Source organism: Magnolia sinica, chromosome 18 (genome assembly GCF_029962835.1).
Source record: "Magnolia sinica isolate HGM2019 chromosome 18, MsV1, whole genome shotgun sequence".
NCBI classification, from domain to species: domain Eukaryota; kingdom Viridiplantae; phylum Streptophyta; class Magnoliopsida; order Magnoliales; family Magnoliaceae; genus Magnolia; species Magnolia sinica.
In genome coordinates, this window is record NC_080590.1 from 62,135,808 (window position 1) to 62,152,388 (window position 16,581).

A 16,581-nucleotide genomic window follows, 5' to 3' on the forward strand; every position below is an offset into this window, starting at 1 on the left:
CAGATCTCCTTCATTCTTATGCTTTCATCTTCCTTTCCAAACATTCAAACCAAAACTCCAATTTCATTTTCGATCAATGGGTACCTCATTCCATCAAAATGATCTTATTACTATGATAGACGCCCTTTTTAAGAAATGTCTTAATAAAACAGTATTCGAAATTCCCAATGGAGAATATCTTTTCATGGATCCAGCATTTGCTCCAACAACAGACGTTGATGAAGTTAGCGTGATGGTTCCCATCTATCCTGGTGAAACTTTGTTGATTTAATCCGATCCATCCCCGATTTTACCAATGCTTTGAGGAATCCTCAGTGATGGTCGAAGCTAGTACTAGAATGGGATAATTGGTTTGTCCGTGTTTCTTCTTAATATGAGACAACATGGAGAAATTTGGGCATCTACAAATGCATTAAATTATCCATACATGACTATCCATCTGATCCTACCCTTCTTACTGCTGCTTCGATGTTCTAGAGCTCTTCCACCAACACATTCTTCTTTGACTGCGGCCTTATTAGTCCGACTATTCTTAATGTTGCGGCCTTGACTCAACTCCTCCCTTTTGGTGAAAATGTTTATCCAAGTTTCACCCAGACTCTTCACGAATAAGGCCGATAAAACCTATTCTCACTTCATGCAGGCTTATCGCAAACATAGTGGATATGTCGATTAAGAAGAGCACACGGCTTTTATACTGCTCTGGATTTTTCAACATTTATTCTGTGTGAATGCTCTACAAATTACAAACAAATACATTCCATTGGCCGAGGCACTTGCTCAAGGTCGAAAGCTTGCTCTAACACTTTTGTACTCAGTCATCTGTACATAGGCATATACAAAGTCACCATCAAAGGTTTGTATCACGGAGGATAGTTATGGCTTCTTCAGATGTTGATTTATGAGTACTTTCGTCCTTCCCTTGTACATAATTCCATCCACTCTAGTATCGTTTATTCTTTATATGACGAACGTGTCATCAACTCCCCTCAAGAAGTCCAATCATTTTTTATATATATGAGCACTCTGTTCTTTTCTCTAGATGAAGGCAAGCAGAATCAGTCGTTCATCCCATTTCATGATGGAGAATACGACCCTACTTGGTTCACCGAGTGATATGAGCAAGAGGCTGATGATGAGGAGGTATCTCAACTACACTGAGCATGGGAAAATTACCTCATCTATACGGATTTTCCTTACGGTTGTACAATTGCAAAAGATGTTAAAGCTGGGGTTAAACAATACTACCCTAACTTGTTTGTCCGCCAATTTGGCCTAGTATAATGTATCTCCTATCCATTTACTCAAATAACTTGCAATCAGCCTCCTTACAGTCGCCCGATCGTTGATAATGCCGAACTCTATCACTCTCTCTTCATTTCTTTTCAAGAATCCAACCTACTTCTTGTCATTCCCTGCTATCCAAATCAACCTCGGGTAATGGACACCTTCACTGCTTGGTGAGGAAGCCATGATCAAAAGTTAATTAATAAATCCCCACAAGACATCATTGCCTAACTCTCCTCTACCATGGAGCCTAGAGGGAAGAAAAGAGTAGTGCCCACATTGGTTGTTGTGTCCACTTAAAAAACCAAGAAATCAGAGACTAGATTAGCCACTGCATCTACTCCACAAATTTCACCGACTGAGACAACAACTTTTCACCCAAAGCGCCAAAAAGCTATGGCGAAGGTACCCGTTATTCTTACATCTCCATCAGTTCACTAGCCAACATCAGGTCCAAAGAGAGTTCTTAATCTAGGAGTTCCTCTTAGTCCACCTCCTCAACCAACTACTCTAATTCTTAAGCGCATCGATTCGCCTTCCCAACTAATTTATCCATATCGACCATTGCCAATTTCATTAAAAGGACGACGACAAACAAGTACTTCCTTGGCCGAGGCTGTAGCTTCATTTGAAAAATACTTCAAAACTAAATATTAGTTAAGACTCACCACTGACCAAAGAAATCAATGAAGGTTTGAAACATCACCAGGAAGCTCATTATAATAAATACTGGAATAAATGGTGGTAGGATAAGGAGAGATCGAATAATCATGATCTTCCATTTGATAAAAAAATATCTTATTCCCTATCATCCTAATCCGCCACTATTCCTTACTATAACATAAGCGATGACAATGCTATTAGAAACCCGCAGCCTGTAAACAACTGATTCGTCACGTACGCCGTCCATTCTGATTTAGGTGGAGATTGCTTACCTGTGTAATTATTCTGAGTCTCTTGCTTTTTTCTGTCAATTAATTGTACCATTCTTTAGTAGTTACTGATTGCTGGCCTCCAAGTGCAGAGATTCGTAAGTAATATCCTGTGAATACAAGGTCGATCCCACAGGGAGATGAATTGCGAGAAGGAGAAAATAAAATGCAAAACAAACTAAGTAATAAAAACTAAACTAATGATTTGATTTTGGGAGCTTTGAATGGATATAATTCAATTAAATTAAAATAACACCCAAGCTTCAAAGTTCCACACATAGGTTAATGTTCCAAAATCATGATGACTTGGATAACATAACTAGGATCCGACCACTATGGTCAGCCTAATTGGAAAACAAAACAATTTAAACATTTTAAATAAATGATATAAAAGATTAGAAAATCATGAATTTGCATCATTGATATATATATATATATTCTCAAGCGCCAGTGATTTTAAGAATTCATATCTATAAGATAATGAATATCAAAGAAAGTAGCAGGTTGAGAACCTCTCCTATCTAGGAAGTCTAATTGACTCAGGGTAACCCTATCCATCAATGTGGATCTCATATGATGGAAACATATGGATCTCACATTAGAATAAAAAACTAAACCTAAATAATAGATAACATGCATACACCATTCTTCTCATAATTAAAATAATTAATCATCATAACTATGAAAACATTAAACCAATGTATTTTCCTTCTAGCTTGGGCTAGAGGGAACTTAGAAAAACATAACTATAATAGAGAAAGAAAGCAACAAGAAAGAATAAATATCTAAAAGCTTGTAAAGGAAAACAAATTAAAACTATAAAACTCTCTAAAAACCCTAGCTCTTGCTTTGGAATGCCTTGAATCATGCTCAGGAATGCCTTGCGAAGCCCTATTTAAAAGTGAGGAACTCTAAGTTTTGCACTAAGTTGGAAAACTCTAGAAACTGCCTCAAATTTACGTAGTTTGCTAAAATAGACTTCACTCTGTACAGTTTTCCAAAATAGACTTTAGAGTTTTAGAATACGCTTTTTTAGGACGATTTGAGGATTCTTTACTTTAAATCTTTGATTCTCTTCATTCTTTACTTGGTTTTCTTGGATCTTTGGCATGTGAATTCTTCAATCTTGGTCTCATAAGATCCATCCCTTGCCTTGGTGATTCTTGAGCATCAAATCCATGCTTTTAGCACCCTTTTCAATCCAAGCTCTTAAATTTACCTTGCAACACAAACATGAGTAAAATAGAACATTAAGCTGATTCAAGTTCATAAAACCAAGATATAAATGGGAGAAATTATGCATTATTTGAGTCTCAACAGTTACCCAAGAGCTATCGGTTGCGGAAAAGCAAATCATAGTGGTGCAGCCATTGAAGCAGCACCAACCAGCGATTGATGCTCCTGAAGTGAGCGATATTCGAATTGTCGACTCTGAGGACACAGTCAGTGCTGAAGCTCTTCCTTCCCACACCCCTCCTAAAGCCGCGACTCCTATCATCGAGTCAGAATATATGGTCGATCTTCCCTAAACACCACCTACCGCTGTTGACCAAGAAAAAGAGGAGGAAGAAGAAGAACCGCTAAGTGCCACACATCGGAGTTATGAAAAAAAGATCCTCTCTTTGACTGACCTCTTCATCAACCGAATAGCTTCCTTTAACGGTTAAAGACTCTTCAACTCATGAGGTAATTACACATAAGTCGATGACAGTAGAGACTCCAGTGATCAATGCTCCTAAACCTGATTCACACCCACTACCCACTCCTATGCCAATAATCATGGGCGAAGCTTCCATTCTCCCTATTTCTGTTAAAGGTGTGATTCCATTCAATGATATCATTTTCTCCTTCGAATGGGCTCTCGTTGAAGACATTGTTGTGGCCGAGTAGCCTTCCCTCTTAAGCAACCTGTAAAACCTCAAGGAGGAACTCCAAATCCTCATGCGAGTGGGATCATCTGGAACTTTAATAGCTGAGATGGTCGATAAGCTCGAACAATTGGTCGAATCATATCGTATTTTTTCTTAGTCGGATACTAGCCTTGTAGACAAGTTATCGATTCTTCAAGAATTATTGGGATTTTCTAAAGAACAACATCATATACATGCTATTGTCGACCGATTTGAGGCAGATCATTTAATGACAAAATCTCAAATGGCTTCAGCCAAAGATATTGCCAAACATCTTTCGATCGAGACCACTGAGTTGAAGATATCTAGGTCTGAGTTGGAGAAAATGGAAGTCAAAATCATAGCTCTGAAAGAAAAACTTATGATTCTGAAAAGGAGTTATGCGAAGAAACATGCTGAGCATAGTCACTAGAAGGAAACGATCGAGAATATGGTGATGTCTATTAAGGCTCAGACAACCACAATCGGTCGACTTCGTTGAGCTATTGTCAAATAGGAGGCTACTTTACACATGGCAAAGGACCAATTGAAGACGATAACTACATCGATGTAACGTTTCTCTTCTGTTGAATTGTAATTTTATATCAGAAATCATTTATCAATGCAAGTGGCCATCAAGCCTCCTTTTCTCTGCTTAATGCATAACTTGTTTTTCTTCTTTATTTTGTAACTAACTAACTACTAACCTGACCCTCAAAATTCAAGACATCATGGGTTACTTCCCGAATTAAAAGCCTTGACGACTACACATCCTTGGTTTTCCGGAACATGGAGCGTCTTTCCTACCATAATTGCTGCCATCATGGGTACTTGAATTATCTATTTAAGCTGTTTCGAATCCCATTTAGATTTATTCCAGCTTTATCTTAAAACTGTGTAGCTCCTTCTTACTTCCATGGCTTCCAACTCTTCCTCATCCCTCATTGGTGCCAAGAGCTACTTGCAAGAGATCTTTGACTGGGGTTTGATAGACTTCTGTCAATCTTCATTGCTCTTTTGATGTGAATTACTTTGTCAAGGAGGCTTCGACAATGGTTGAATTAAAGTCACACTGGAAGACATTCTTCAATAGCCGAAACATCTATACTCCATCGGGCACTATTACTTCGAACTTATCTTTGAAGCTGAGTAGCTTGTTGGATATCTTCACCAACGTGCTTTAGCTAAGGAAGATTCTCTAGAGGTGAGCGAAGCTTATGAACTAGCCTAGAACAATCAACTGTGATGGGCCCAGACTCATCAATTCAACTGGACCATGCTCCATACATTACAAGTATATTGTACTGGACTACTGGAAGAACTCAGGGAACTAGAATGTTTCTTCTTTGCTAAGGATCTGCCCATTCCTGAAGATCTCTCCTTCCTGGATGAGCAAATTGTTATTTACCAGATTCGGTCGAAGATAAGCCTCGGTGGGAAAAGAGAACCCGAGAACATAGTTTCTTCTCACAGTATCCACGTCAACCAACTTCTTCATCTCTTTCCAATCATCATTGAAAAGGGAGCTTATTGGAAGCCTAAACAGGAACAAAACAAAACTGAGAAACATGCTCTTCTCAAAGAATCTGAAGAGATAAAGACTAAAATGGCCTGAGTTATTCTGTCACTTTGTTTCTTTTCTTTTTGTTTTTGTAACACGATTAATTACTAGCAACATCTTTGAATAAATTGCTCTTTATCAAAATTCCAAATGCATCAATGTTGATTTTCATAGTATATCAAGGCATTAGATTTTCTTTTAGGATCTCAGATCCTTTGTCTGTAATCGGCCATCGCCTAAGTTATTCAGGATGACCGATTGTCTCTATCCGTTTATTATTATGACATGAGACCTGCCAAATGGTTCTCCTTGGCCGAATTAAGCCATAACAACTCAGCCACTCAATACTTAGCCAAAATTTCCTTTGTTTTGTATACATAGTCTCGTGTTGACTAAGAAGCAACAAATGCGCACGGGTTCCTTAGGGGATTCCTTTATTTCGTTATGTATTTCAACCTTATAGGAATCAAAGTGGTAGCTCAGTCGTTTACCTCTGGTATCCCAACCATCAGCCTTTATTCGATACCTGCATTTATCACTTCTTGTGATGCTTATAAAAGCACCCCTTTCTCAAATTTGAAACACATCGCAACCAAGACTTCGACAACGTGCCTTACAGTCATGGCTCCCTCCCTTTTCTTCTCGCAATCCTTGATGATTTTGAAGATTTTTGAAAAAGGGATCAACCACTTCTCTCATTCTTCTTTCCTCTATGACATCTACCCCTTCATGAAGGATGCAGTTGAAGTAGCAAAGACCGATGAATCTTTACGAGAGGTTTTAGAGGTTCTTTTGGATTTACAGCGGCTTAGGAATGCCTATTCCAAGACTAACTTAGAACTCCATCGATATGCTGCCCTTCTAGAGGAACAATCAACCATTCATGGTGAGTCCGAGAGCCTCTCAGCTCGTTATGATGCTCCATGGAAGACTAGACTACACTGAATTCATCAACATCGCTTCGACCAAGAGATGTTATAATCACTGAGGATGCATCTTGGCAACCTCTTTGTTGACCTCTTAGACGCTTTGCACCTCTATCTAGAGTGTGATCAATCAGACTCTCGAGACATTCTGAATTACATCAAGTCCCAAATAGAGTTCTATTGGTCTCGTGAAGAATCTAGTAGATCCAAAGAACTGAAGGCCAAACATGAACTCATAATTGACAACTGACACCTTGATGTAGTCGTCAGCCTTCTTCACCAGTCCACAAATAAATACTCATCGTGCAAAAGCAAGTTCGCACAAGCTAGGGAGGCAAATGAGTCGGTAGCTAAGCAATTCGAAGAACTCAAGGCAACCTATCTATAATTCAGCCGATCGACTGAGGATCTCCTCTTTTTGCGCGCACACACACACACATATATATATCTTCTTTTTTTTTTTTTTGTAATCGAAAGGCCTACTATTTTAGGGCCTCCTTTCTTGCAATATAAATTATTTGCATATATTCTCTTGCTGATAATTATAAATCCTTCACACTTGTCTGGCCTGTTCTTGAATTACCTCCTATAGCGAGGGGTAACGCAACTTCAGTAATCGATCGTTAATTAGAGTGTTTGTAAATTTTTCATTCATATCTTTTAGAATATACGCTTCACCCTTGAGGACTTGGACGATGACGTATGGTCCATCCCACATAAGAGACCACTTCTTACCTAGATCATGATTTGTATAACTGATCGGTAGTACAACTTTCCAAACCATATCCCGTTATCCAAAGGATTGTCCTTTTACCCCTTTGTTATATGCATCGGCAATGATCACTTTATGAGCAACGATTGAATCAATAGCCTTTATTCTGTAAGTGTTTATACTTAAGCACAATCAAGTTTCTCAAATTTCGTAGTCCCGAAAGGATCACAAGCTCTCATGAAGATATTCTTTGACAACTCATGAAGATATGTTATCTACTAGATTAAGCGTCTTAGGGAAAACTCAATATCTAAAGGTATGAAAGTATATGGTTCGAAGATCGAAACACTCCGGATAAGTTAACCATCAGGTGGTATAACCTTAGATTGACCTTAAGTTAGGTGTATTTTTCATAGCATCTTAATGATCATATTTTATGTTAAAATACACTCAAGTCAGGCCAGTCCGACATCTAGTTTGGCCAGCCTAGCTACCTTCGACTAACCGTACATGATTCGGGCAAGTTTACAGATTGAATAAGATTTTCTGCGGCATGTTCAGCCAGCCTAACCTTGGGTTCGACCAGCCGAACATGACCGATCGGGCAGCCTGAATATGTTCGGTCAAGTTTTCAACAATGTAAGATTTCAGATTTCAAGCAAATTGGACTAGCCAAACCTTATGGTCAGCCAGCCAAATTTGGGCTTGCGCCAGCCAAAATTTTGAAAGATCTTATCCCACGAAATCTGAAGATCCATTAGAACGCAATCGTTGGAATTCGGCCAGTCGAACTTAAAATCGGGCCAGCCAAATTTTTAATTCCTTTGACTATAAATGGAGGCCTTCTCTCATTCATTCCTACACCTAAAATTAGTGAGAAAATCCTTCTATTCAAGAGAGAAAGTCAGGCACCTCTTAAGCTTTTAAGCGGTAATTTTAATATTTTGTTTAAGCTTATTTTATTCTCTTTCTCAAGTTGTTTTAACTGTTTTTAATAGAGTGAACCAAACTATACTTGAGATTTAGAGAATAGAATTTGCAGCACCCAGGGTTTTTGTTTTATAGAATACTCAATAGTCCCTATATTCTTTTGGGTTGCACTCATACATGACTTCATCAATATCCCAAGAAGAAGATTGCTACAACTAAGCTACAATCACATCTTCGACTCGCCAATCGAAGATAAGTATTATATTTACTTTATTTCATTTTGGGTTTTTCTGAGATAGCCCGAAAATCTCAGCGGGTTTGTTTGTGGTGATTCCTTGAAAATCACAAAGTGGGTTTTGTTATGATAGTCTGTGAAAATCACAAGAATTATATCAGGTTGTTAAGGTGACCCTGGGAAAACCTTGAAATAATGAAAGCTAAAATTGTGACAGTAGAAATTTTGGGAGTGGAGTAGGTGTGAGTTTAAGCACCGAACCACTATAATTCCTTTGTGAATTGTGGTGAATGTTTTTATTATTTATATGCTTGTCTTGTGATTAATTTGCTCTTGTTAAGTTGGATATTTTGATTTCAAAGATGTCATGCAATAAGGTTGTCCTGCCTAAATCTTTTAGGTGAAGGTTGTCCTACGAACTATTTGATATCAAGAATTCAATACTCGAAGCAATTGAGTATTATTGTTTTATCATTTCGCATTATATCGAAATATTTGGCATAGTCCTATTCACCCCCCCCCCCCCCTCTAGGACATCTATAGCTCATCCTTTTACATTCGAATTTCATCTAGTTTTTTAAATTCGATCAACATAGCCTCTGTAAACTCAGGAGGGGTCAACTCGGCCTGATAAGCAGTCCTTAGGGATGACATAGTGACCTCTAGGGGAACTACCATGTCATGTCCATAGGTTAACGTGAAAAGACTCATCCTAGTACTTGTTCGGGATGAGTTTCTGTAAGCCCATAATGCTTCTGATAACTTTGTACGCCATTTCCGAGAGTTTTCCTTGATCATCTTCTTTAAGATGTTTTTAATTACCTTATTATTGACTTTGGTCTGGCCATTAGACTGTGCATAAAATGGTGTTGAATACAAGATTTTTATACCATATTTGTCTGCCATCGCCGCACCTCTTTTGTCGAAAATGCTGCACCTCAGTCCATCATTATGGATTCTGAAATTCTCAATTGATGGATGATACCACTTCCAATGAATTCTATGATTTTCCGATGACCGACCCCTTTCATAGGCTTTGCTTTCACCCATTTAGTGAAATAATTGGTCGCCACAATGATTAATGAATCCATCTATGATGAAGGTTGATGAATCTGGCCTATCAAATTGATCACCCAACCTAGGAAAGGTCAAGGCTTTATGATCGAATGTATTTTCGTAGTGGGCATGTAAGGTCTGTGTCCTAGACCATACCGTTCCGTATGCCTCCGCGGTCCTCCCGGTCGAATTCCGGCGACTCGCGATCTGTTATCGGTGCTTGCGTGCGATCCTGAGTCGTATCCTATATATTTGAGTCGGCTCGACCCAAGACTTATACCCTTGTGACCCTGCCGTCATTGCGGTTCCAACGTCGTGTCTCGCGCCCCGAGGCGATACTCGGGCCAGGAGATATGGGCCTGCGTTTAGTTCGAGTAAAACGCCACGTGTTGCAAATATTGATGGAATCTCTATGACACATCACATCAGTCACATCAATCAAGTACACATCACTCCCATCACTCACACCCATCCCCAAGTACAACCATCCTCCCCAAAAGTCAACTTTTCTTACAACAAAGTACACTCTTCCATCACTCACCATCCCTCTCTCCCATCACCTCTCTCATTCTCCCAAGCAATCCAAGCCCCAATGTCCATGCTTCTCAAGCTTCCATAGAGAAGCTAGTGTGGCCCACTTCCTATCTCCCATCCCCACCCTCCACAATCTCAATTGTTGAAGTTCGTCCTTTGGAGCTCTAGGATGCTTTGGCGGAAAGAGGAGGAGAAGATCAAAGGTGGGTGATCTTATGTTTTAATTTTGTTATTAAGGGCCACTTATGGTGGGACCCATCTTGATGTATGTATTGTATAGGGAGGGCCCATAGTGCCGAGGTCCCTCCCCTTCTCACGATCTCTCTCCCTCTCTATCCTTCTCTTTTTCGTTGATTTCATGGCCCACCTTGATGAATTATCCACACCATCCGATCTTGAGGCCTACCATGTTGCCGCCCATTTTTTTGGGATAGATTTGATGAAGGCAAAATACAAATATTGGTCTGATCCAAAGTTGGTGGGCCATGCTATCGTGGACCCCACCTTGATGCATGGTGTATTCATGTCGTCCTGCTGTGAGGACACACCATGATATATGTGTTATATATGTACCATCATGGGGTCCACACATGTCCACACCGTCCAGAGTGTCCAGACGCTGGACGTTTAACAAAAAGGAAAGAAAAGAGAAGAAGTAAAGTATATATATATATATATATATATATATATATATATATATATATAGAGAGAGAGAGAGAGAGAGAGAGAGAGAGAGAGAGAGAGTGGGGTGGCCCACGTACATGGGACCCACCTTAGGATATGTATTGTATATCCATTCCATCCAACGGGTGGTATCCCACCGTCGAAGGGCAGGGACGGTGGGAGCTGTGATGTACGTGTTTTATTCTTGCTGCGTAGCAGCTGTGGGACCCACCGCACATGTGATGCTTTGTGTTCAGCTGTGGGACCACCACCATGATATATATATATATATATATATATATATATATATATATATATATATATATATATATATATATATATATATATCCTGACCATCCAGGGCGTCCAACAGCCCTGGACGGCTATGCAGCGGTTAAGTGACATCACCCAGGTATGTGGGTCCCACGCATGATGTATATCCACACTGTCGGTCCATTTGACGGGACCCACCCCTGATATCCAGACCGTCCGTGCATCTGGACGTGACCCACCTGAGGACGGGATTTCATCCACGCCGTTCATCCATCTCCTGCAGCAGTAGCAGCTGCCGTTGACGTTAGCAATTCTGTGGGGCCTCACCGTGATGTATGTGCTTCTATCCACACCGTCCAGACCTCTGGACGGTGCTGGAGAAATTTGGACGATGCTGTGGACCGCCATGATGTATGTCTTGAATCCAGACTGTCCATCTCTGTGGACCCCACCATGATGCATGCGTTGCATCCTACCGTCCATCATCTGGACGTGGCCCAGTAACCCCCCACGTGTAGCTCAGCTGCTGCACCGTTGTCAGCTAGTTTTGTGGGGCTGATGATGTACCAATTGCATCCAACCGTCCATTCATTTGGTCTGCTCGTCCTGAGGCTTGAGACTGCAATGAAACAGATCCAAATTCCTGGTGGGCCACTTGTGTGAGACCACCCTGTTGTTTGCATTATGTCCATACCATCCAGAATATTTGGACAGTGCTGGACCATGTTTTGGACGGTGCTATGGACCCCACCTCGATGTATGTTCCTTATCCACACCGTCCACGATGTTTGGATGGTGCTGGATAACGCCTGGATGATGCTAATTTGCACGGATAATGTTTGGATAATGCTGATTCACCTGGATGATGTTTGGGCAGTGCTGATCATTTATAGTGGGCCATGTGCCTCATGGAATGAGGTGTACAGTGATACACATGTTGCACCTACAACTATCAAAATGATTTTAGATGTAATCCAAGCTCTCATATGTGAGGCCCACTTTGATGTATTTTGTGGCCCATTCGAGAGGCCTACCTTGATGTACTTGTGGCCCATCGATGAGGCCTACCCTGATATGTTTATAGCCCATCTATGAGGCCTATTGGTGCGGCCCGCTTATTGTATTTGAGGCCCATTGGTGCGGCTCAATGATGTGACCCACCGTGATGTGTATGTTATCCAGGTTGTTCTTTGGCTGGACCGCTGGTAGGCGCAGCTGTGATGAGTATGCTCACTTACTGCATGTGTAGGGCCCACATATTATATATTTGAGGCCCATGATCAGGGACCACCTGTTGTGTATATAAGGTCCATTGGTGCGGCCCATTAATGCTGCCCACCTATTGTATTTGAGGTCCACCGTGACGTGTATTAGGACCATGTGATTTAGTCCATAGTGATGTGTATGTAGCCCTTGTATGAGGCCCATTGCGATGTATATTAGGCCTTTGTGTGAGGCAATGGGCCCACTTTATATTTGGCTCCATGTGGTCCACTGCTTGGGAGCGATGTCGGTTAAATGACCACATTGATGTGAAATGATGGTTGAATGCCCACATTGTGACCTTTCCTTAGGCCTTGATAGTCCCATTCTCATCATTCACTTGTGGGTTAACCCTAATCAGTGGGTCCCATTCACCATAGACGGTGGCTTCGTACTATCGGATTTGATATAACCACGGCCGATGGGCGATCTTTATATTATGGTTGATCGTCTATTCATTTATGGACTCCGCCTTGTTTACGTGCTGGTTGTCGGTATCGTTATCGATGCTGATTGTCGCGGCCGATTGCCGATTAGCGATCAAGGCCGATTGTCGGGACCGATTTGCCAATTCTGATTATCGACCGATTCCGATTATCGTGGCCGATTGCCGATTTCAATTGTTGTGACCGAATTGTCGATTCTGATTATCGATCGATTTCGATTGTCGTGACCGATTGCTGATTCTGATTGACGTGACCAATTTGCCGATTATGATTACCAATCGATCCCGATTGTCGTGGTTGATTGCCGATTCTGATTATCGATCGATTTCGATTGTCGTGATCGATTGCCGATTCCGATTGACGTGACCGATTTATCGATTCTGATTATCGATCGATTCCGATTGTTGTGACCGATTGTCGATTTCAATTGACGTGACCGATTTACCGATTCTGATTATCGATCGATCCCGATTGTCGTGGCCGATTGCCGATTCCGATTATCGATCGATTTCAATGGTCAAGGCTAAGTATCGAGGCCAATTCCGAATTATCGAGGCCGATTGTATAGGCCGATTCCGATTGTTGAGGTCGATTTTAATTGTCGAAGCCAATTTCCATTGTCAAGGCCGATTGTCGAGACCTATATGATGATATGCGACCTGTAGTTGAGGCCCATTGTGACGTGTATTCGGTCTGTGTGATGTATATGCGACCCGTGTTTGAGGCCCAATATGATGTATATGCAGCCCGTATTTGATGCCCATTGTGATGTGTATTTACCCCGTATTTAAGGCCTAATGTGATGAATATGAGGTCTATGTGATGATGCCCATTGTGATGCATTTGGGGGCCAGGCGATGGAGTCCATTGTGATGTATATTAGGCCCATGTGAGAGGCCCATCGTGATGTGTATTAAGCGCTTGAGTAAGGCCCATGGTGTTGTATATTAGGCCCTTGTGCAAGGCTAATGGTCCACTATATGTTAGGCTCTATGTGGGCCATTCCTTGGAGGCAATGTTGGTTAAATGTCCACATTGTCGAGGTTGATTGTAGATTGCCGGTTATTGATGCCGATTATGAGTATGTGACAGCATAACATCATGATACATGCCCATATGCATCATCTGCATATTTGTTATGAGATGTGGTTGACCATTGCATGTCATTATGCATGTTGAGACTCCCTGATAGACAGGGATTGTCTCACATGAGCATACGGTATGCGCATGATTGATGCATGACTGGATTGTATGACTTATGCATCTTGCATTGTGTGTTGTAATTATTATACGCCCTAGCGACATTAGGGTCGTAGCCTTCACAGGCATATCGTGGATGGCCAGATGGGATGCCAGAAATCTGTTCTACCATATAGGTGCCATAGCTGTCCCTGGGTGAAAATTCATAAACCTCCATGGTCAGGAGATGCCCCAACGTCTAGACCGAGTGGATATATACATATGAGCACATGAGGGCCGTATACCAGTAAGCCGTATCTCCCACTGTATCGTGGTCGGTTGGGAGGGGGTGTGACCTTACCCGCCTGAGTGAGGGGGCAATATCTAGGTTGAGTGTGACCAGCTTAAGGAATGAGTTTGCTATCAACGAGCCGAGCCTGATATTGGCAGGCGAATAGTGAGATCTCTTCCACTTACCCAGTTGTACGCTTAGATAGGGGCGACAAGTTGGCGTAGAGTGTAATAGACCCCGATGATGATCCCAGAGAGGAACCGTACTGATATGTGGACTTATTGAGTAGGAGTTGCATACTCATTCATTCATTCATTCATTATCCACTCGGGCTGGTGGTGCGCAACTATTTGTTATGTGTACCTTCGCAATGGCCAGGATTTCGGTTAGGACGCGCGACTAACTTGAGATCAGGAGTTTACCACGTTGAGTCTGACTATCCAAATTTAGGTATGAGACTAGTTTGGATAGAAGTCCCTTGTGGGGGACCCCGTAGCCTGTGATACTACGTACTATCATCCCGACTTCATACTTCAGCTTGGTCATTTCATTCGCATCACATATTGCATTGCATCCTTAGCACATAGTATTTTGCTTATTATATCCGCATTGTATAGCTAATTTACATTACTTTCTCAGTATATGATATTGGTTTATTATATTTTTGCATTGCATAGTCTGGATAAATGGTATTTATGGGCCTTCCATATTATTCTGATAGTGTATGATTTATGGGCTTGTCAGTATTTTCGCTTACTCTGATTACTCTGATATTGCTTACTTGGTACTTACCTTGTGCACACACTTTCACCACCCACTAAGCTTTCTATAAGCTTATACACGATAGATGCGTGCAGGTGGCGTTAGGTTGCAGCAGCGCTGAGCTTGGAGCATGCAGCAGACCTCTGGAGCTTTGATTTTGATATACGTATTTCCCTTTCAGCATTGTATTCAAATGATTATATTAGTGGATATGTGATGATAATGTTGCCTTTGTGATTTGGGTAAACTTGTGGTTATGCTTCTTGTGAAATAAATATACGTTGGAAAATCCTCCTTGTAGGATCCCAGGATCGGAATCTGGTGTATGGGGCACTGGGATCCGAAATAGGATACTACAGAGGCAGTCGGCACCAGATTCGGCGATCGGGTTCCAGTGAGTTCGATCTCCGGGTTTGGGGCATGACAGAAGTTGGTATCGGAGCATAACTTGGGAATACCTGAAGATAACATCACATATCTACTGATAACTACCCTACACTTTATGATTGTTGAGAACTTAGAATGGAAAGATTCCCGAGTTCGAATAACTTAGAAACTTTCTGATTAGCTCCTTATCGTGGAAATTGTGAGGCTGCATAGTATTCCATTTATGATCATTTCTGATCCGGGATCCGAAGATTAGTAAGAGTTACCATTCTGTTGAGGAGACGTCTTGGGAGCGCAAGGCTGAAATTAGAGAATGCTATCTTCACTTGTTTATATATTGATTATGCTTTGTATATGTTTATATTGATGTTTCCTCTTCCCTTACCTTGTCCTGCGTGATAGTAAATTTTGAAGATGAAATTTTTAATAGGTGTGGAGAGTTGTAAGGCCCGTGTCTTAGACCGTACCGTTCTGTATGCCTCCGCGGTCCTCTCGGTCGAATTCCGGCGACCCGCGATCTGTTATCGGTGCTTGCGCGCGATCCTGAGTCATGTCCTATATATCTGAGTCAGCTCGACCCGAGACTTGTACCCTTGCGATCGCGCCGTCGTTGCGGTTTCAACGTCGTGTCTCGCGCGCCAAGGCGATACCCGGGCCAGGAGATGTGGGCCTGCGTTCAGTTCAAGAAAAACGCCGCGCGTTACAAATATTGATGGAATCGTTACGATACATTACATCAGTCACATCAATCAAGTACACATCACTCCCATTACTCACACCCATCTCCAAGTACAACCACCCTCCCCAAAAGTCAACTTTTTTTACAACAATGTACACCCTTCCATCACTCACCATCCCTCTCTCCCATCACCTCTCTCTTTCTCATTCTCTCTCTCATTCTCCCAAGCAATCCAAGCCCCAATGTCCAAGCTTCTCAAGCTTCCATAGAGAAGCTAGTGTGGCCCACTTCCTATCTCCCATCCCCACCCTCCAAAACCAATCTCAACCATTAAAGTTCGTTCTTTGGAACTCTAGGATGCTTTGGCGGAAGGAGGAGGAGAAGATCAAAGGTGGGTAATCTTATGTTTTGATTTTGTGATTTAAGGGTCCACTTATGTTAAGACCCATCTTGATGTATGTATTGTATAGGGAGGGCCCATAGTACCGGGGTCCCTCCCCTTCTCACAATCTCTTTCCCTCTCTCTCCTTCTCTTTTTCGTTGATTTCATGGCCCACCTTAATGAATTATCCACA